This window comes from Mesocricetus auratus, unplaced genomic scaffold (genome assembly GCF_017639785.1).
Source record: "Mesocricetus auratus isolate SY011 unplaced genomic scaffold, BCM_Maur_2.0 Super-Scaffold_100019, whole genome shotgun sequence".
Taxonomy (NCBI): Eukaryota; Metazoa; Chordata; class Mammalia; order Rodentia; family Cricetidae; genus Mesocricetus; species Mesocricetus auratus.
The window spans coordinates 5,534,174-5,556,533 of NW_024429200.1; positions in this window are offsets into that span (position 1 = coordinate 5,534,174).

A 22,360-nucleotide genomic window follows, 5' to 3' on the forward strand; every position below is an offset into this window, starting at 1 on the left:
GAAGAGGAGACAGACCTTAAAAATTATTTCATGAAGATGATGGAGACCCTCAAAGAAGAAACAAGGAAATCCCTTAAAGAAATAGAAGAAAAAACAAACAAAAAATCCATGAAATGGGGGGAAAATTCAAGAAAGAAACAAATCTCTCCAAGAATCTAAAGAGCACCAAGAAAAAACAACCAAAAAAATGAAGGAAACAACTCAAACAGTTGAAGGATTGAAAGCTGAAATAGAAACGATAAAGAAAACACAGAATGAAAGGATGCTGGAAATAGAAAAGCTGGGTAAACGATCAGGAACTACAGATGCAAGTATCACCAATAGAATACAAGAGATAGAAGAGAGAATCTCAGGTGTTGAAGACTCATTAGAGGATATAGAGTCATCAACCAAAGAAAACCTCAAAACCAACAAATCCTTAACGCAAAATATCCAGGAAATATGGGACACCGTGAAGAAGCAAAACCTGAGAATAATAGGTATAGAAGAAGGCAAAGAAATACAATTCAAAGGTACAGAAAACATATTCAAGAAAATCATAGAAGAAAACTTCCCTAACCTAAAGAAAGATATGCCTATGAAAATACAAGAATCTTACAGAACACCAAATAGGCTGAACCAGAAAAAGAAGTCACCTCACCATATAATAATCAAAACATCAAACATACAGAGTAAAGAGAAAATATTAAGAGCAGCTAAAGAAAAAGGCCAAGTAACATACAAAGGCAGACCTATCTGAATTACACCTGACTTCTCAATGGAAACGATGAAAGCCAGAAGATCCTGGACAGATGTCCTACAAACGCTAAGGGAACAAGGATGCCAGCCCACACTACTATATCCAGCAAAGCTCTCAATTACCATAGATGGAGAAAACAAAATATTCCATGACAAAGACAGATTTAAACAATACGTATCCATGAATCCAGCTCTACAGAAAGTGCTAAAAGGAAAACCTAGATCCAAGGAAGATAACTACATTCACAAAGACACAGGCAATATATAATCCCACTTTACAAAACACCAAAAGAAAAAGGGAGGAGAACTACACAAAATAACTTCACTAACAATAAATCAAGCACAAACAAGAATTATCAATCAATGGTCATTAATATCCCTCAATGTCAATGGCCTCAACTTGCCTATAAAAAGACACAGACGAGCAGAATGGATACGAAGACAGAACTCTTCCTTCTGCTGCATACAAGAAACACATCTCAACATCAAAGACAGACGTTATCTCAGAGTAAAGGGTTGGGAAAAGATCTTCCAATCAAACGGTCCCAAGAAACAAGCGGGTATAGCAATCCTAATATTTAACAAATTAGACTTCAAATTAAAATCAATCAAAAGAGATGAAGAAGGACACTTCATATTCATCAAAGGAAAAGTACATCAAGATGAAGTCTCAATTTTAAACATCTACGCCCCAAATACAAAGGCACCTACATTCGTGAAAGAAACATTACTGAAGCTCAAAATGCACGTAAAATCGCGCACACTAATAGTAGGAGACTTCAACACTCCCTCTCACCGCTAGACAGGACCTCCAGACAGAAACTTAATAAAGAAACAAAAGAACTAATCGAAGTTATGACCCAACTGGGTTTAACAGGCATCTATAGAACATTCCACCCAAATACAAAGGGATATACCTTCTCGGCACCACAAGGAACCTTCTCTAAAATTGACCACATAATAGGAAACAGAGCAAAACTCCACAAATACAAAAAAATTGGAATAACCCCCTGTATCTTATCAGACCACCATGCATTAACATTAGAATTCAACAATAACACAAATCGCAGAAACCCTACAAACTCATGGAGATTGAACAATGCACAATTGCACCATCCTTGGGTAAAGGAAGAGATTAAAAAAAGAAATTAAAGACTTCCTCAATTTCAATGAAAATGAAGACACAACATACACAAACTTATGGGACACTTTGAAAGCAGTGCTGAGAGGAAAGTTTATAGCACTAAGTGCCCACATGAAAAAACTGGAGAACAGTCATACTAGAGAATTAGTAGCACAGGTGAAAGTTCTAGAACAAAAAGAAGCAAACTCACCCAGGAGGAGCAGACACCAGGAAATAATCAAATTGAGGGCTGAAATCAATCAAGTAGAAACCAGGAAAACACTGAGAAGAATCAATGAAACAAAGAGTTGGTTCTTTGAGAAAAATCAACAAAATAGACAAACCTATGTCCAAACTAACCAAAGGACAGAGAGAGAGAGAGCATGCTAATTAACAAAACCAGGAATGAAAAAGGGGACATAACAACAGACTCTGAGGAAATCCAGGAAATCATCAGAGCATACTTTGAAAATCTGTACTCCACAAAATTTTAAAAATATAAAGGAAATGGACAATCTCCTGGATAGATATCACTTGCCAAAACTAAATCAAGAACAGATAAACAATTTAAACAGACCTATAACCCCTAATGAAATAGAAGCAGTCATCAAAAGTCTCCCATCCAAAAAAAGCCCAGGCCCAGATGGCTTCAGTGCAGAATTCTACCTGAAATTCAAAGAAGAGCTACTTCCAATACTCCTCAAAGTATTCCACACAATAGAAGCAGGAGGCTCACTGCCAAACTCTTTTTACGAGGCTACAATTACCTTGATACCCAAGCCACACAAAGACACAACTAAGAAAGAGAACTATAGACCAATTTCCCTCATGAACATCGATGCAAAAATACTCAATAAAATACTCACAAACCGGATTCAAGAACACATCAGAAAAATCATCCACCATGATCAAGTAGGCTTCATCCAAGGAATGCAGGGATGGTTCAACATTAGAAAATCTATCAATGTAATCCACCATATAAACAAACTGCGAAAGGAAAACCACATGATCATCTCACTAGATGCTGAAAAAGCCTTTGACAAAATCCAGCACCCCTTCATGATAAAGGTCCTAGAGAGATCAGGAATAACAGGAACATACCTGAATATAATGAAAGAAATATACAGTAAACCAACAGCTAACATCAAATTAAATGGAGAGAAACTCAAAGCAATTCCTCTAAAATCAGGAACAAGACAAGGCTGTCCACTCTCTCCATATCTCTTCAATATTGTACTTGAAGTTCTAGCTACAGCAATAAGACAACAAAAGGAGATAAAGGGGATACAAATAGGAAAAGAAGAAGTCAAACTTTCACTATTTGCAGATGATATGATAGTTTACATAAGTGACCCAAAAAACTCCGCAAGGTTACTCCTAGAGCTGATAAACACTTTCAGCAATGTGGCAGGATACAAGGTAAACTCAAAAAATCAGTGGCCCTATTATATACAGATGATGAAGTGACTAAGAAAGAAATCAGAGAAACATCACCCTTTACAATAGCCAAAAACAGCATCAAATATCTGGGGATAATGTTAACCAAGAAAGTGAAAGACCTGTATATCAAGAACTTTGTGTCTTTAAAGAAAGAAATCAAAGAAGATACCAGAAAATGGAAAGATCTCCCATGCTCTTGGATTGGTAGGATCAACATAATAAAAATGGCAATCTTGCCAAAAGCAGTCTACAGATTCAATGCAATCCCTATCAAAATTCCATCACAATTCTTCAAGGACCTGGGAAGAACATTAATCAACTTTATATGGAGAAACAAAAGGCCCAGGATAGCCAAAACAACCCTATACAATAAAGGGACTTCAGGAGGCATCACCATACCTGATTTCAAGCTCTATTATAGAGCTATAGTCCTGAAAACAGCTTGGTATTGGCACAAAAATAGGCAGGTAGACCAATGGAACCGAATTGAAAGCCCTAATTTTAATCCACACACCTATGAACACTTGATTTTTGACAAAGAAGCTAAAACTGTACAATGGAAAAAAGAAAGCATCTTCAACAAATGGTGCTGGCATAACTGGGTACTGGTATGCAGAAGACTGCAGATAGATCCATGTTTATCGCCTTGCACAAAACTGAAGTCCAAATGGATCAAAGATCTCAACATAAATCCAGCCACACTGAAACTTTTAGAAGAGAAAGTGGGAGATACTTCCTAAACATAACACCAGTGGCAGAGACACTGAGATCGACAATTAGCAAATGGGACCTCCTGAAACTAAAAAGCTTCTGTAAGGCAAAGGACATAGTCAACAAGACAAAAAGGCAGTCCACAGAATGGGAACAGATATTCACTAACTCTACATCTGACAGAGGGCTAATCTCCAAAATTTACAAAGAACTAAAGAAACAAGTCTCCAAAACACCAAAGGATCCAATTAAAAGGTGGGGTACAGAACTAAATAGAGAATTCTCAATAGAGGAGGCTAAAATGGCCAAGAGACATTTAAGAAAGTGCTCAACATCCTTAGCCACCAGGGAAATGCAAATCAAAACAACTCTGAGATACCATCTTACTCCTGTCAGAATGGCTAAAATCAAAAACACCGAAGACAATTTATGCTGGAGAGGATGTGGAGAGAGGGGAACACTCCTCCACTGCTGGTGGGAGTGCCGACTAGTACAGCCTCTTTGGAAATCAGTATGGAGATTCCTCAGGAAAATGGGAATTAATCTACCACAAGACCCAGCAATTCTACTCTTAGGCATATATCCAAATGAGGCAAATTCATACAACAAGGGCATCTGCTCCACTATGTTCATAGCAGCATTATTTGTAATAGCTAGAACCTGGAAGCAACCTAGATGCCCCTCAACTGAAGAGTGGATAGAGAAAATGTGGTACATTTACACAATGGAGTATTGCTCAGCAGAAAAAAAACAATGGAATCTTGAAATTCGCAGGGAAATGGATAGCACTGGAAGAAACCATCCTGAGTGAGGTAACCCAGTCACAAAAAGACAAACATGGTATGTACTCACTCATATATGGATTTTAGACATGGATCAGGATAGTGCCAGTCTGCACTTCCACTGATAGAGTCTGGGAAACAGGAAAGAACCTAAAAGATATGCATATATGCATAGTACCCAAGAGAAGAGGATTGAGACAAGATCCTCTGAATGGATGGGGAACACAGCGAGGGGTGGGGGGGAGCGGGAGATGGGAAGAAGAGAGGGGGAGAAGAGGAAGAGAGAGTAGGTCATGGGAGAACAGGAAGTTGAGTGGGTGGGGGTAGAATAGGGGGAAGAGGGAATGATAGGTTAGAAGACAGATCAGGCACCAGAGTGACCTCGAGTGATCTAAAGGGATGACACCAATTGGCAAGCTAAGCAATAGTGGAGAGACCACCTCGAATGCCCATTCCTCATAATGAACTTAATGTCTATAACCATCCGGGAGCCTTCATCCTGTGACTGATGGAAGCAGAGGCAAACACACAATTAAGCACTGAACTGAACCCAAGAAACCCAGTGACAGAGAGAGGAGTGATGAGCAAATTGGCAAAGAATGGGCTGGCAAAACCAGCAGAGACAGCTGATCTGAACAGGGGAGAGCTCTTGGGCCCCAGACTGACAGCGGGGAGGCCAACATGAGACTGATCTGGACTCCCCAAATGTGAGTGTCAGTGAGAAGGCCTGGGCAACCTATGGAGCCCCTGAGCTATGGATCAGTGTCTATCCCTGGAATACAGTCATCGTGTGCCCATAGCACAAAGAGGGATGCTCTCTCATCCTGGACTCTTAGGGGAGTGCCTGGACCCTACCCAGAGTGAAATGACAGACTCTAGATATCCCCTATGTGGAAGGATTTGGCAATAGGGTGGGAGGGTGGGGGGGAAGGGGAGTGCGGGAGGAGGGGAGGGAGAGGGAACTGGGATTGACATGTAAAACAAGCTATTTAAAATTAAAATAAAAAATGATAAAAGAAAAAAATTTGGTGCACACCTTTGATCCCAGCACTTGGGAGGCAGATGAAGTCAGATCTCTGAGTTTGGTCTACAGAGTGAGTTCTAGGACAGCCAGTGCTACACAGAAAAAAAAAACTGTCTCTAAAAACAAAAACAAAAAAAATGATTACCTGTATTTTACTTTCAGAGCATTAAAAATGCTGAGTCTTTTTATTGATACTTTTAACAGAAAGTTGTCTACACATTCTACTTTTGTTCTTGTGTAAGTTATTTTCTTTAACTGTGACTTTGAAATAATGAATACGAAGTATCTGATCTTGGGATATGTATATGTATTTTATTTGCTTTTTAACCCTCCTTATTGGTCTTTGAACTTTTCATATATATATTTTGAAGAAGTTTTTGACTTTCAAAAGTTCTCAGCCATTATCTCTTTAAATATTTTATCTATCCTGTTCTGTCTTCTTTCTTTTATGGACTAATTAAATTCTAAACCATTAGATAATGCATGCCATTGTAGTAGACTCTATTTTAAATTTTTGTTTTTCCATTTCCCCCTTTTTGTGCTTCAGCTAGGTAAATTGTTCTCTTCACAAATCTATAGATTCCGGATTCTTCCCAGCGTTTTTGTAAGCCTGTGCCCAAGTCTGTCAGAATGAGTGTTCATCAACATTTTGATAGTCTTTATTTCTGGGATTTCTTTTTTTTGTGTTTTGTTATTGCCTTTATTCCACATTTTAACTTATTTAAGTTCCTCATACATTGTTGCAAGTTATAAGCTTCTTCTGCTTGGCAATGGACCACATCAATAACAGCTCTTTTTGAATGCTTATCTGGAATTTCACTATCACCATCAACTTGGTTCTGTTGATTACTTTGTCTCCTGACCATGTACTATTTTCTGTTTGAATTTTTAGATGTCCTTACATTTTAGTTTGCAAGGCATTAGAACTGAAATAATTAGTATTTATGCCCGTTATTCAGATGGTTCTTTTGTTAGACTTTCAGAGTGGAGAGCTGAGTTAATTTGGGAAACACAGACTATTTTTGAAATTTGTTGTCATTCCTTTGATGTTATCATGTCAGTAATGTGAGGATTAGTGTGTATGGGAGGATTACTTTAGATGCATTCAACATAGCTTTGTTATCTTTTTTCATTCATCATAATATTTTAATTCAATGTCAGGTTTTATCAGTTACCTATAATTCATATAAACTAAATTTTCTACTTTCTAGATAATTGGAAAATTACAGATATCTTCCTGTAGTAAATTTATAATCTAATTCTTTCATTATTGAACAATGTGCTTTGCATGATTTCCATCATTTGAAATTTATTAAGCCTTACTTTATGGCCGAGATTGTATTCTGTCTTAATCAATGTTTCAGAAAGATTATGGGTGTTATATTCTATCATATATTTGATTGATAGTTTATTATCTTCTCAATGTATTTTTCTGTCTTATATCAGCTATTAAAATAAGTGATTTTCCCTAAATATAGTTATTTCTCCTTTCAGATCTATTTGCTAGATGTATTTGAAAGTTTATTATTAGTGCACAAACATTTGAGTTTATATATCTTACTAGTGAATTGATTAGCATAGAATATATTTTCATAATATTATTCCTTATGAGATATGACATCTCTATTTGTCTAAAATTGGTTTATATACACATATAACTATAAAAACTAAGGCACACTGAAGGATGCTATGATAGCTGATGACCAAAGCAGAACACACCCAGACCTGCTGACAAGAAATTGTGGTGGAAGATGGACAATATCCGATTTCTCCAGTGTAGTTAGTCACATTGTACCAACATTCATTTCTTACTCTTGTTAAAGACATCATGGTGGATGTAATTTGTAACATTAGGGAGCCTTAATGAATGAGACACAGGAACTCTGTACTGGCTGTTATAACATTTACAAAAGCCTAAATTAATTTTAAAATTTCTGAATAATTACCAAAACAAAACTCTGTAACACCTGCACAGCAAACCGCACAGCCTCCACCCGTCTTTCCTTCTTGCTCCAGATAGCATGGCTTTTCTTCCCCTACAGAGCTTAGGATGCTCCCTCATTCAGAAGGCTATCTATCTGCACAGACCCTGTTCCTGAGGCTTCAGTGAAATCAGTTACCACCTCTCCTGATGCGGTGACCCTCTTATCAACCTCAGGTCTCAGAGCAAGAGTATGTGGACACCCCTTAGTGGAACAAATTCCTAATGCATAGACTCTCACATACCATGTTCTAAAACTTCACAGCTCCAGTTTTAAGTGCAGCTCTGAAGTACTCTCTATGGTTAATTTTTAATATTTGTCTCCTCTTTTGAAATCAGGTTGTTCGTGTCTATCTAAAATTTTATTTATCCAGTGTTTACCACTATATTCTCTGGTGACATAGGTCCATATGTACTGAGACCAAAATCCATGCAAGTCAGCTTGGTAATTCAAGTATTTGCATGATCTAAATTCGGGGTTTGAGAGATTTAATGCACTGAGATCCAAGAAAAATGCTGGGTGGATCTCAAATTCTTCTCATCAACAGCAGGACAGAAGGGGAATGTGTACTTTTGTTTGTACCAATTTTATTGGCAGACAAAACCACTCTAGGTGCAAACATTGGGTGGGAAAATGCAATTCGGGAGGCTGTTCCTCTGTGTCCCTTGCTGTTCAGCCCTTCACCCCAGGAAAACTTCAGGTCACTCAGGCATGCAATGTGAAGTGTTGTTCATCAGTACCCTTCCCTGGGTTGGCAAGGTTGAAAATGCAGAGATTTCTGAAGTATTCCCCCTTTATTTATTTTTTATCCCCTCATTGTAATAGAAAGGATTGAATACTCATTTTGTGATTTGCTATTTACCAGGCAAATGATTCTTTGAGGCAATTCCCTATGGGACTTGCTTTACATTTTGGGTACATTCCAGTTCAGTGATAGCAGATGGCACATCATAGTTAAAATTTTAAAAAGAAAGACAATGAAAGGAGTTCTGGAGCGATAATGAGGCTGCAGTTACATAGATGGAAAAAAAGATTTAAAAATTACTATTTGCATCTAAAACCCATACTCATGGAATTGAGTGATGAGGGAATGCTAAGAGAAGGGATGTTAACCCTGTTGGTTTCGTTATGAAGTCTTGCTTGTTATGAGATGCAGTAATGGAGAATGGGTTCCCTCTGTGTTTTCTGGATTTCTTGAAACCTATAATATTCCCTTTGCTTTTTTGAGGGGTGTCGAGCAGAGAAGAAATAAATGTAACTCAGTTCCTCTTGTAGTCAGTATAGGTATTAGGGATGGATGTGCCGCTCATTAGTCACCTGACTTAACATTCAATACTAAACATTAGGTGCTCTAAACAAAAACAAAGTTTACCCCTTTAAGAGCATGATTTACTCTTAAATTTCATGTGACAAGTATTCTTCTGATTTCATTGATGACACATCACATGAGTGAACACCTAAGCTTGTTTCTTGCATTTGTCATATGGACTCATCCATAATAAAGCTTGGTCATTGATTTGCAAAGAGTAGATAATCAGAAATTTCCTTCAAACACTTCCTTTTACAACAAAAGACAAGGCTTATATATACATATATATATATATACATATAGCACTCTATAATATGCTTATGAAAAGTGTTGAAAAACAAAATGCATTTGCTGTCATGAAGCCACTTCTAAAAAGAAATATCCCATCCTGGAAGGAAGCTTATGACTCAGGAGGTAAAGGAAATTTATTAAGCTCAGGAAGCACACAGAACTTATGAGACAAGAAGATCTTGAAAGTCCTATGATTGAAAAGATCCCTTTCTGATGTTGTATAAGAGGTAAGAATTGCTGGATAATCTGGACAGCTGAGCTCCCTATAAGTCATGCAACTTTGGTGGATTGTAATATAAGCTGGGGTGGTCTTTTTAGGAGCGCAACTTCCAATGAACTTTCCATGCTCCTATAAGTAGCACTCCCTAATACTCCTGAAAATAGACCTTATAAACTCCTCGGTTTACCAAGATAAACTTTAATGGAATTATTTCTTTGGTTTGTGTTTGATGTCATATCTGGGGTGCATATATATTTATTCATGCCTTCCTAGGAAAAGTGGCACAACATCTTGTGGTCAAAGAGAAGAGAGCTGTTTTTAAAGGTTTCAATCTTAAAATAAAAACAATTATGAACGTTGGTTCTTTTTATTCATTTGTCATACCCCAAAATTTTAACATAACATTAATGATATTTACCAAATGAAATAGCTTGGATGTACAATATTCTGCATCAGGGTTCTATAGCAATAAAACTTGCTCTGACAATTATAAAAAGAATAATGTGTATGATCAGTGGGGTTTGGATGGGATTACCTAACAAATCCCCATACTTGCTCTTTCCTTTCACACAGCAGACTTACGTTCTGAGAATACAGCAAACAAGTGTAGTTTAGACATTCTGGTAAGGATACGAACTTGGAAGAGTTATGGCTACCATCAAACCTATACTCCCTCCACATGTTTACTGTGGATCTCCTTTTGAGAAGGAGGAAAGCCATTCCCACTTTGGGTGAAATTTTGATAGGTGCTGACAAATGTCAATTTCCCTCCAAATTGCTCCAACATTCCCTACATGATTTTGCTTGGAGTTCTAAGTCTCTACATGGATCTACTTTGGTTGCTCACTGGCTGTTCCAAGTGACGACTCTCTTTCAAATGTAAAAACTGAAGGGCTGAAGAAATGGACTTCTCAGTTTTTGGTTGGTGGCTGTGTCACTATGAAAACCATTGACAAGGTCACTGATCACAGTGATGGTACAGTTTAGTAGTCTCTAGGCTTAGATAAAGAATATGGACGAATAGATTAGAAGGGAGTTTTGACCCATGGAGGGCTAGTCAGAAAGGATGGCCTAGCGAAGAGGGGACCACTGAGAATTCCTACAAAAAACGGAAACATGGAATGTGTGGAGATGAAAAGGACACGCATTCCATTGAAAGGAGAGTGCGAATCAGGAAGCATGTGGGCATAGTAGGTGCTTACATTTGTTTGTACCAAGACCATAGGAGTTATAAACACCAGTTAATAAAGTCAATGTCAAGATAATTTGTAAACAGATACATATTAGAAGTGTAGAACACTGATCACTGTTGATACATTGAATAGCTGGCACTATCTAGTTCTTTGATTTTACTGAATGTTTGTTCTATAGAGGCTAAATCTATACCTTTAATTTGTTTGATTAAAGAGAAAATATGTATGAAATGGTCAATAAACAATCTGTCATATCAAGATATTTTCATCACAGACTTTTTAATGTTAGTGTCTGTTTATGGCCATCAGCATGGTCTTACAAGGTATTATAATTCTTTATAATACCATCTGATTTAAAAATGTGTTCTTATTCTGCACTTCTCCAGAACTCATTGAAACCATTTTTGAAGTGACTCAGACGTATTACCACATCAGCAGCAAAATAAATAAACATGGCATTTACAAAAACAAAAGCACTGCTTGCTTATGTCTAAACTGGAAAAACATAGACGGTGGATATTAATCAGTAAAGCATAATTACTTCAAGCACATCAATTAAGGCTAATAAGTCAAGAAACAATATGGTATATTTAGAGTTTCATCATGATAAACATACATAGTAGTCCCAAAATGCAAGTGCATAGTATATTGAAATGAGTATGTTACAGTTCTATGAAAATATTAAAAAGATAAAAATTTCTTTAATATTTGTGGAAGAAAAGTAAACATCCAGTTGAAAACTTCAAAACTACAGATAATTTGAGAAACATTTTCTGGTATTTATATTCTGGTTGCTGGAAAATTGTTCCAGAGTTTACACTTCTGGAGGAAAGAGGAACGCTGACTCTCAGTATCAACTAATTTCTGTTTGTAAATACCCTCATCATAGTAAACTTCAAGTTACAATATCATGATAACTGGCTCCCCCAATCCTGAAAAACACAGAAGTTGTCTCCAATGACTGCTATAAGATGGCCCCAGCATTAACATGCTGCAAAAGGTCATATGTGAAGGGAAGCCATATGTTATTAACAAAATTTCAGGAAAATAAACCCAGTTTCATTCCCTTTCTGCTTACTCACAAGTTAGTAATCTATCTCTAGATCAAAATACAAGTGCCTGAGGTCAGATGGTACGACCCCTTCTTCCTTTTCCTACCTGAGTTTTCTATATAATTAGACCTAAGCCCATCTGTGTTGAAGAGGATTAAAAAGAACCAGAAAAGCTGTAGAAAGATGTGGTTTGTCCTTTCTAACATGTAAATATTAAAATACAAAACATAGGTTAGTTACAAGTTGCCTTTAAGTTTTGAAAGGCAGAAACATATGAAACACACACACACACACACACACACACACACACACACCTACCTCTGGGCTATAGGAGAGAAGTTAGGTTTGTATGAGAGGATTTTTATAACATGGTTAAATCTTTTCTTATCTTTCAACTTTATTTCAAATGAGAAGGCTTTGAAGATAGTGCCTCAGAGAGACTCTATAGGCCCTTTCTTACTATCTGAGAGAACACAGGGACAGATGATTGTTCTAATGTGTCTGAGGACTGCAGGCAGAATTTGAGGTTGGAGCTGTTGCTCAATGGGAGTGGCTAAGAGAATTTGTCATTGGAGTCAGCTGAACAAATACCAGTCATAAGAAAAACAGCCAAAGTTTAGTTTGGCTGAGATCTGAACCAAGGAAGCCAGTCTGTCTGTGAATCATTTACAAAGATGCCTCATCTGAGAGAGCTTCCTTTTAAAGAGCAACCATCTCAATCCTGAGGGTACACTTGGATAGATAAGAGCAGAAAGAAGACTTCTTGCCTGTACTGAGAGAGGTATTTATCTCAGGAATCTCTGAGGCTCCCACCAAGAACCATACAGAAAGTCAACTTTAACTACTCACTAAAGGCAGAAAATAGCAGCACCAGACTGTCGTTTGTCACCTAGAGTGTGATACTGTATATCTCTGGTGTTGTCCATTATATTTGTTTCTCTTATTAGTTAATGATTAAAACACTGTTCAGTCAATGAGTCAGGAAGATAGGTGGGTCTAAGAGACAAGGAGAATTATGGGAAAGGTAGGCAGAGTGGGCCTACCACCCAGAGTTGCCATGTAGGCTGCCAAAAGAGTAACAGGTCTGGGCCCTTCTTAGGTAAAATAAGAACACATGCAACTACTTAGATTAATAGAAAGGGATTAATAATTAAGAAAGAGCTAGCCAATAAGAAGCCCTAGTCATCGGCCATCAATTTTATAGCAAATATAGTGTCTGTGTGCTCATTTGGGGCTGAAACAGTGGAAAATGTTGGAAAGAAAACTCCGCAACGTATCTCCATTTTGTTCTACTCTTGCACTTAAACTTTCAGCCAGGAGCTGGCAGAATCCTTCTAGGATAGAAGAAATCATAAGCAACTGGAGACATTGTGGTACCCATTTTCCCCCAAGAAGACTGCCCAGTATGACACAATATAGAAATGGGTTGGGCAGCCTATATCAGTTTAGACATAGGGGCTTGGAGTGGACAGGCACCATGACTATGGAAACCTATGGAAATGGAGATTTGTCCTGTGATTGATGGATCTATATTACTTTTTTTTAATATCTAAGAAAGGCTAAATTACATACCCAGTGGTAATGGAAAGAAATGAGCCCAAATAATATGCATAGATGAACAAGGGCATACAGAATAAAGTTACAGTTTGCTTCATGTGTCAAAACTCACTGTTTCAATAAAAAGTCAGTGATTTCAAAAAAGGTATGAAGCCCAAGAACTCATTGGGATATAGCTTTTAACACTGTAACTGTAATTTCCCCCAAAGTGGTATAATCAAAGTGACTGATGACAAAGGACAGTCACACCACAAGGCGCATGCATGCAGTGCAGAGAGAATTACAGGATGGAAGGAAACAAAGGCTCCAGGCCAGGCTTTGCCTTCTAAAAAGTGTGCAAGTGGAGCAAAGAGAGACTTAACCTCGCCTAACCTCGGGTGGTAGTGTAAGCTTGAAATCGCGTTTATTTGTTTTAGCTTTTTTTTACCTGCCTGCAATTCCAAGTTGTTGGGAGAAAAACAGAAGAAAAAGAAATTTTGAAAAACGGAATTTCTGTGAAGCGTTGGTCAACAGTTTACCTCACAAGGGCTCAGAATAAGGTGCATGGTAAGGAATGCAAGACTTAATGTTTTTTTCTTACCTTCCATTGTCTTTTTTGATCAGAGGAATAAAATCTTTTCCCTACAGGACATTATTTTCATTGTTTATTTCATCCAAGAGGAAAAAATTTAAAAAATTAAAAATTGAGTCTGTTTTCTTTAATGTATATTCCTCACTTGAGACTCAGAAATGCAAAAACCATATAGACCTCTTTCTGATATTTGAAATGAACATTGACATGGTTAATATATATATATATATATATATATATATATATATATAATGAAACACTGGAAATACACAAATACACAAGACGATCATTAAAATAAGAATCTCCTCTCCTATGAACATTCACATTTGAACCATTTTCCTATTGGCTTGTTTCTTTCTCACAAGTAGAAGTCCTTTCGCAGAAGGGCCATTATTACATGATGCCCTCTGCTGCGTCTGACTCCCTTAAAAAGTATGTCTCTCTTGTTTGTGGAAGATTATTTGGGAGATACAGACACTTTAAACACTGTGAGCCTTTGGTTCACACTGTCATCTGGCAACCATGGTTGTTTGGGGTCTGCTGTCAGTGTGGCTGGCATTCTTTCTTATACTATCATTTCTCACTGCCTGATTTTAAGACCTTCTTCTGGTTTTACTGTTATTTATTTTAGCATGATGTGTGAAGGCTTTAAATGTTTAATTTTAACTTTTTAGAAGTGACTGTCTAATGCTTAAAACATCAACTGAGTTTTAGAATTCACAAATATGTATCATTTTCTGAAGTTCCACTGAAGTCTAGTTGGTTATTGTCTTGTGGTTGGTGCCCTTTTCAGTTCTTTAAATGATTCTTGCCTTGTTGGTTTATAATTTGTTTTTAAAATTACGGCATCCTCAGTAATTGGGGTCTCTACCTGCTGTCATGTTGTTTTGTTGGGGGTTGGGTTGGATTTTTTTTTCCTGAGAGCATGTTTCACTCTGTATGGCACCTTGCTAGTCGTGAAAGATGCTTCTCCAGTTCTCCTGCCCCATCCGCTGAGTGCTAGTCGTGAAAGATGCTTCTCCAGTTCTCCTGCCCCATCCGCTGAGTGCTAGTCGTGAAAGATGCTTCTCCAGTTCTCCTGCCCCATCCGCTGAGTGCTAATGTGATGGACATAAGCCACCATGCCTCGCATGTCCTCGTTTTTTCTTCTTAACTGAATCTGATTTAAAATGCTGCCTCTCCATACTTTATTCCTTTAATAGGATTGTCACAGTTTGAACTTAATCTGTAGGTTCTTGTGAGTATAATTTTAAGATGATTTCCCTCAGGATAGTTTGCTTTAAGCTTCTGTCACGATCCAGAGTCTCTCACACATGAGGACCTGGATTCCACACAGGGCTCCCACTGTAAGCATGTGCTTTCCAGCCAGTTTGAGGCTCATGGTCCTGATGCTAAATGACTATGGCTATTATCCTCAGCACAGACTCGATACTGGGGACTCCTGTTGCTCACGGTGTCTTACAAAATCCCCCAGCTCTTTGAAGGATGAATGGTGGACCATGAAATGTACTGTTGGTCGTGTCCTATGCAGAATTTAATCTCTGCCTGTGTCCCTTCTGCATCTGCATCTACATTTTCTGCTGAAAGAGGGCAGAGGGAAGAACATCTGGCTTACCAAAGGTGCCAACGTCTTTAATAGTTTCGTATGTTTCATCTCCTCCTCTGCTTCCCCCTAAGGTTTGTCTTTAGTTTTTCTTGACCATCACTAATTTAATTTTCCTTGGTGCCTCTTCTGTACTGACTTGTTTTCATGCTTAGTTTACTTTTGCTTCTTTGCTTCTAATTTTATGACAAGCTTACTGTGTCTTTTCCACAAGCTTCTCATTCATGGGTCACAGAAGCAAGCCCCTCCTCATCTCAAATTGCATTCTAACCAATTTGATTTGTTGCTCATTTCCCATTTCTTAGGTATTGTGATTTCTTAAAAGTTTTCAAGAACACACACAAAAAATGAATGTGTTGCAAGTTTTATGTCTGCTACTATAATACTTCTCCCAAATATACTTTAATTCTGAATACTAGCTTTCTTTTTATGTTGTAGATACATTATTCATTTTTATTAGTCATCATTGAAATAAGAGCTACATTCCAGTAAAGCATAATGTTTATTGAAAAAGATAAAGCATTGGCTGTTTCTTGTTAATCATTGTCAGTGCACTTTACTTATTGTTCAGTATTCTCTTTGGAGGTATCAAACTGAGGAACTGGTAGATTTATCCCTAGTCAAACTGATACAAATTAAAACTTAATGAAACTGAGTATCTTGAGCCAGGTACACTGGATTTGTTTTGCTTACTTGCTTGTTTGACCTATTTTACTTTAATTTTATAATACTTTGTTGGTTCATTTTGTCATTTGACAATTTCATACATGTATATAATATAGTCTGAGAGTATTATCTCCCACCCATCCATGTCATCTAGGTCGCTTCACACCTATTAATCCCTTTGTCCAGATTAATGGCTTTGAGGTTTTGTTTTGTGACCCAGTTAATTTAGATGGAGACAATTTTATTAGAAATATCTGTTGGATCCTGATGGGTACAGCACTATACACATATCAGTGGATACATAACTGATGGCAATGGGTTACCCTCTCCATGAATTGCCAAATAGTTCAGCAGTGTAGGTTAGGGATAGAACTGCCCCTTCACCCATGCAGGATTATCAGTGGGCCATTCTTGCGATGATCCATTCATCTGGAGCTGCTATGAGACTTTGACTAGAATGCCTATGACTGGCTCAGAAGATGTTGCTACACGTCCCTTATCCTCACTTTCTGGATATTGCAGTCTTTCCTCCACTTCTTCTACAGTGTTCCCTGAGTGCTAAGGAGGGTGGCACAATGACTTCTTTAGGCTGAGCCTTCACCTGTCACTTAGTCTCAGCACCTTATATAGACATTAATCTGCATTTCCCCAATTACCAGAAAGAGAAGATTCTCTGATCAAGGTCATTTAAGTTGGGGTTTTGTTTTATGTAGTAAAGAGAAGGATTTTCTCACAAATTACCTAAAAGTACCTATAGTTTCTCTTTAAGACAAAGCACCCATATTTATATTTTCTCAGCTATTCCATTGCTGCCAGTCCCCTCTTTCCCTGCTGTTTCTGACATCAGGTGCAGGAAAGCAGTTAGCTTACAGCCTTGCATACCTACACTTCTTCTTGGAATGGGTGGGAAAAGGGAAAAGAGAGGGAGAAGATGGGCACTAAATCAACCCAGGACACTGTGTTTGACCTTAGGCCAAAACCATGCCTACATAAAACCCAGGAAGCTGAAAAGGGAGAAAGAGGGCCACTTTTTGGATCTCTGTTGTGACAGAGGGCTGGGGAGTTGGGTCAACACCTCTTTCTGCAGTATTACTTTTGAGGAAAATTGCTGCTAAATCAACTGCACATTAATTTTTATAAAATTTTATAATTTTAGGAAAGTTACATGTTTTAAGTGAACTTGTAAATAATTCAGAGATTCTATCAATAAGGCTGTTTGAAATGGCAGTTTCTGATGGTCTGCATTTCTGTTTTATTACAATATTCACATGGGGAGTCTTCCTTCAGCATCCATGGGAAATCAGCTGCAGGACTCCCTGTGGACACTGAAATCTAACTCTACTTAATTAATTTCCTGAAATAAGTAGTGTTTACATAAAACATACACATACCACCATTTCCTTCTATCTTTGCTAGACTGACTATATTAACTAATGCAGGGTAAATACTGTATAAAGAGATAATACACTGTATTGCTTAAGAAACAGCTAGAAAAAGTAAACTTGTATTAAGAATGAATGCAACTTTTAAAAAGTATTTGCATCTCAGGCCTGTTAATGTGTAGATGTGGAACTCATGGGTATTCAAGTCTAACGGTACTTCCAGGAGGCTCAGAGGTACCAAGTCATAGGTGCTAGTCATACACCATCCTCACCCAGAATTCAGTCTGGTTTTTATTAGACTGAGTCATAGGTACTCAAGTGTTATTAGTTGTCAGAGAGAAAGGTCAGTGTCTTGCTTCACTTATTGCTTTACCACACCTTTTCAGCAGCCTTGGCTAGATCTGGGCTGGAGCTTTCTCCTATGATTCTGACCAGAATTCGGTTCTCTGACTGTATCAAACTGAAGAGTGTCATTTTGCCCCAGCCACTCTGACTATAGTGAGACCAAGGTCTCCTTACCTTTTTAAAAGAGAGAACCACTTCCCTTTATTGCTTCAGGCAGATAAAAGAAGTCTGCAGAGGTCACTGGAGAGAGATGCTGGTGCTGCATTTTAAGCAAACAATGCTTGCTGCCTCGGTGATAAGACAAAATTACAAAATGCAAACTATGTGTCTGCTTGACCTGAGGTGCTCATCATCCTCAAACACAAACTGTTCACAAAATGTACAAGATTGTTACTAAATACATGATGGGGCTTGAATTCAGAAAGTTGCTGGAAATTCCAGCCACACTGTCAAGAAGCTAGTGTACATCTTTTTCATGTTCCTGACACATGCATCCCAATCTCCCATCAGTATGACTTCCCCAACCTCCAAGGACTGTACCCTCAAATTCTTAGTAAAATAAACCCTTCTTAAAACAAGTTACTGTCTTTTTTCCAGGATCACCTCTACAATGAAACTCATTTCCAGGGCAAATTATATAAGTTGCTGCAATTCATCTTGCTGATTAGACAGACTGAACCTGTGCAGTCACTGAAGTCATCCTACAGACCACTCCAATTGAATTTCAATTCAATTTGTTTTAGCTCAATAGACACAGTTTGAGATGTCTGGGAGATGCACAGGCAATTATCTCAGAAACTTGAAAATTATGAGTCTTCTTTGGCAGGGGTTATTTCTCAAGAGATGACATCTATTTGGAGGTATTTTTCGATACTCTACTAGACTTATGATGATGCATAGCCTTTTAAAACAATTGGGACTCTTTGTATTCTTGCCAACTTGTAGAAGGAAGTTTTCTTGACAGAAAGATCAATGGCCTAGCAAGCAAATAATCGTTCTGCCTAATCTACCAACTTGAAACAAATTTTAAAAATGTGTAAAGTTCAGTTTCCTCATCAGTAAATTGAGAGGAGTGAATACCCTGCCATATTTCTTTCCAGTTATACTATTGTCTCCATCACCTTTAATTTGGTTCTTCCAAAAAATAAGAGAAGGCTAGGGAGATAGCTCAGCAGGAGAAGGTTCTATGCAAGTCTATGACCTGAGTTTGTTCCCCAGAAATTACAATGAATGGAGAGAAGACACTCCAAAAGTTGTCTTCTAACCTCCACAGGCCTCTCTCTCTCTCTCTCTCTCTCTCTCTCTCTCTCTCTCTCTCTCTCTCTCTCTCTCTCTCTCTCTGTGTGTGTGTGTGTGTGTGTCTCCCTCTCTTTCTCTAATATTGATAAGATGATGATGATGATGAGTGTTTTAAAGTAATGGATGAGAAATTGGATCTGGTGTTAGAGACTGCTCAAGCTGATACTTCTGTCCACCTGTCTAACCTGTATCCTCAAATCTGTGGCAAAAAAGTAACATAGTTTCTATATTAACTTTATTTCAGTCATGCATCCCATTTTTTGTTATATTTCACAAACAAAGAGCTGTTTAGGGTTTGACAAACTATCAAAGTATAAATACGCACTGTTATGAAGGAAGCAAAAACCTGACCAATGTATGAAAAAACTATGCATTCAATAAGAAAGAACAAAAATCAGTATTATGAAATGGTGAATGACCAGTGAATTAGACATCCACTTAAAGATCAGAATGCTTTCAACATCATTGCTAATCTGTTTGCCACGAGAAGAACAGATGCGTGATTTTGAAGGCAACACTAGTAAACACATTCCTCAAATTTCATTCATATTATTTCCTCATCCCCAAAATTACTTCTCATTTTACCCGATGTGATTGTTATCACACTAACTTGAGCTCAGTTAGAGAAATTCACACCAAGTTTTGACAGCATAAAGCCATAAAGAATGATTCCCAATTTATGCTATAAAAGAAACATTTTCTTGACTCTACAGGGTTTTTGTGCTGTAGTTTTATGTCAACTTGACACAACTGTCATCTGAGAGGGCAGAACCTCAATAAGAAAATGCCTCCATAGGATTAGGTTGTAGGCAAGCCTATACAGCATTTTCTTAATTAGTGATTGATGGAGGAGGGCTCAGACTATTGTGGATGGTTCCATTTCCCCAGGCCAGGAAAGCAGGCTGACCAAACCATAAGGAACAAGCCATTAAGCAGCACCCCTCCAATGCCTCTCCATTAGCACCAACCTCCACCTTCCTATCTTATCTGAGCTCCTGTCCTGGCTTCCTTAGATGATGCACAGTGATATGGAAGTGTAAGCCAAATAAACCCTCCCTCCCTAGCTTGCTTTTTGGTCATGGTAGAGGCAAAATTTCACTTAAAAACCAAATAACTATCTTTATAATATTGGAGGCAGGTAGGTACACATGTGTGTTGTCAGCTTTCCCCATCTGTAATTCAGATCATTCTGTTAGCATCATGCATAGATACTTCTTCTAGAATAGTGGTTCTCATTCTGTGGTCACAGCCCTTTCTGGTCTAATGACTCATTCACGGGGTCACTTAAGACCATCTGCATATCATATATTTACATTGAAATTCATAACAGTAGCAACATTACAGTTATGAAGTTACCAGAAAAATAATTTTATAGTTGGGCATCACCAGGGCAACAGAGCTGTAATAAGGGTTGAAGGTAGAGAACCAATGATATGGAATGCTTTACATTATGTATGCCCTTTAACACAGGAAGGCCTAAACATGTTCAGAGGAAATTAAATTTGGGGAAAATTAGGTTAATAAATAGATCTTTTACAAAACCATTTAAAATAAATTATTTGATGATTTGGTACTTAACTTAGATACTATGTTCAGAGTTATACCTTAATCTACATTTTCAATACATTCAATTATTTCTCATGCATTAATCTCTATCTATCTATCTATCTATCTATCTATCTATCTATCTATCTATATGTCCAGGATGAGTCCCAGTGAGGGTCCAGTGTCAATGGTACAGCAGAGATCAGGGGCTTGGAACCAGTACAGGACAATGATTCTTTGGGATGAATGCTTACATGTAAAAAAAATATCTATGGACAAAGGGTTCATTGTGTGACTTACTGTATCACACTGCAGCTTCCATGATGAGATTTTCCCTTTCTCCTCCCCCTTTCCTTTCCCTTTCTTCTCTTAAATTTTATTTTGTCTTATTTTGGGAGGGGAAGGAGATGAGTGAGATCAGGAGACATGATGTGGAGACACTGAAAGACACAAAGAATAAATAAAAAGAAAGTTTAAAAAACTGAAATCTTTTCAAAGTTCTACTTGTTATCTTCATTTTACAGATGAACAATTGGAAGCCTAAAAATGTATGTCATTGATCCATGGTCACACTGACAGTAAGGGGCTGTGTTGGGCATTTATTTAGGTTGTGTGTGTATACAAAAGAGAAGTTATCAGGTTGGCTTACTTACCAGTAGCAATGATTTCCTTAGTTGTCTAGACATACTAGGGAGTAACAGAACCCTGTAGCTGATTTGTGGGGGAGGCTGGACATCTCAACACCCTTCATCTAGCCCTGTAAGCCTAGGCCTTTCCTAAATGTGGCTGGTGCTGAGTTCAGGTGGAAGAAGACAATCACTGCAACAGGAATGGAGGCACTCTGGAAAATAAGTGAAGGCAGGTGCATGCACACATATTGCTTCTTGTGGGACCTTTTGTATCTGGGGTTAAGGCTTGAATTGCCACCTGCATTAAGAGTGGGTCTTCACAAAGCAGTTAATTCTTTATGGAAACACCCTCACAGACAAATCCAGCAGTGTGTTTCCCAGGCCAACTCTAAATACAGCCAACCTGATAGTCCAATGATTACAGTGTCTAGGCTGACTGAGAATGAACCTCACATAGTCCATATTTATATCCTACCACTTCCTATGACCTGCGGTGTCTTCTGTCTACAACCTGCTGAGCTTAACACATAAATTAATGAAGAAGTGTCCCTCATAGAAGGAGACTGATTCTCACCCTTGTGAGCCACTTGTCTTAACAGTGTTGCTTCTTTGTGTGTATCCTGTGACTAGTGTAGTAAGGTTAGCTTCTGCCTTCCTCCTCCAAACTCAGAGTTCCGAAATGGGTCAGGGTGGTCCAATGACAAAATTAATTGAAACAATCACTATGCTCTATAGCTGATATTGCATCACAGCTATAATTCCCAAGTCAGTTTTTTTCCTGCTATTCTATTGAATATAGCTCACTAATAAGCATAAATCACTATAGAAACTTCTAGGAATATGCTTGTAAACATAAAAGCATCCCAACTTTGCATAATATGGGCATTGTCCATTACTA